The sequence below is a fragment of the Macaca mulatta genome, chromosome 12 (assembly GCF_049350105.2).
Source record: "Macaca mulatta isolate MMU2019108-1 chromosome 12, T2T-MMU8v2.0, whole genome shotgun sequence".
Classification (NCBI taxonomy): domain Eukaryota; kingdom Metazoa; phylum Chordata; class Mammalia; order Primates; family Cercopithecidae; genus Macaca; species Macaca mulatta.
The window spans coordinates 25,562,986-25,564,412 of NC_133417.1; positions in this window are offsets into that span (position 1 = coordinate 25,562,986).

The window sequence follows — 1,427 nt, forward strand, 5'->3', positions numbered from 1 at the left end:
CTGCAATAATCAAAAGGATCAGAATTCAGCTTTAAAGAGCTTATTCACACGAGAATCTGAGAATATCCATCCTAAAAACAGACTCCAGAGTAATGGGATCAGTGCTCCAGAGTTCAAAGGTCTTGCTTATATCGGCAGAAAACAAAGAAATTTAGTAGGATTATAACATTTTCTATACAAGACTGGTTTATGAGTTACAACTTAGTTACAGTTTGTTGTCCTTTCCATGCAGCTTATTTTCATTTTCTTTCCAATTTAAAAGAGGGTACTTAACATTCTATCTTAGGCAATGAAATAATGAAGTCCTTACGGGAGAAAGGTAAGAGAGAAGTTAATCTATAATGACAATCAACAGTTAGAAAATAAGTCTTCCCTGGGGCCCTTTAGTCATTTACAACATTTTACAACCCAATGTAGGTAAGGAAAAGAGCTAATCTATAATCAGAGAAACAAAGGTTATAGCTTCCCATTTACCCGACTCAGGTCTCATAATCACATTCTCTTGAGGCTCAGAATATTTTAAGATTCCAACAGCTGAGATTTTGAATTACTTATTTTGACATAGTAGATCACTCACCTCCCGGTAGAAAGCCATCAGTCTCACTACCACCTGGCCCTACATTTCTGTTTCCCTAGATCATTACAAGATGTCCACAACTGCAGGTCTTTCCTCTCCACCTGGACTCTTGCCCTCAGAAAGCTCTGAACATCTCATAATAGAACCCAACTTCCTACCCCTTCGAACAATTTCACTGTGACTTCTGACACTCATGGCCTATCATCAGCAAAATACCATCTGTTTTTAACCTCTTCTTTGAATGTCCATTTCCAGTATGAAGGAGGAGAGCCTTATCCTCTTCTCTGAGTGTTTCCTTCTATTTCTTGCTCTGCTGAAGTCAGGCTTTTCCCCGAGGACCTTTCTACCCACCCAACACCCCCACACAGCCCACTCAAGATCTGTTTTATCTCACTCCTCTGGTACCACTGAGCTTGTGAGTGGGAGGGTGTCCCGCTTCTCATTGCTACTTTCAGAACTCCCTTCCTCCCCTATAAACTGCTATAATAATATTTATAATAAGAAATGCATATTTGGTCTTCACCTCCATTTCTTGAAACACAGCTCCTAAGACTCTTGGAGTCTCCAAAGTGATGTGTCTTTTTGTATGTTAATGAGATGACTGGTGGCTGGAGGCTCCTGGGTAGCCTCAGGGTGGGGCTAGCTGTCCAGGAAGCCAACCAAGTGATAAGAAGTTTGAAACTTTCAACCCCAACCCTGCAGGTGGCTCGGAGACAGGCTAAAGGTCAAATTGATCACCAGTGACTAATGGTTTAGTCAATCATGCATGTGTAATGAAGCCTCCATAAAAACCCAAAAGAAATAGGATTTAGAGAGCTTGTAGGTCGCTTAAAGTGTGAAGGTTCTGGGA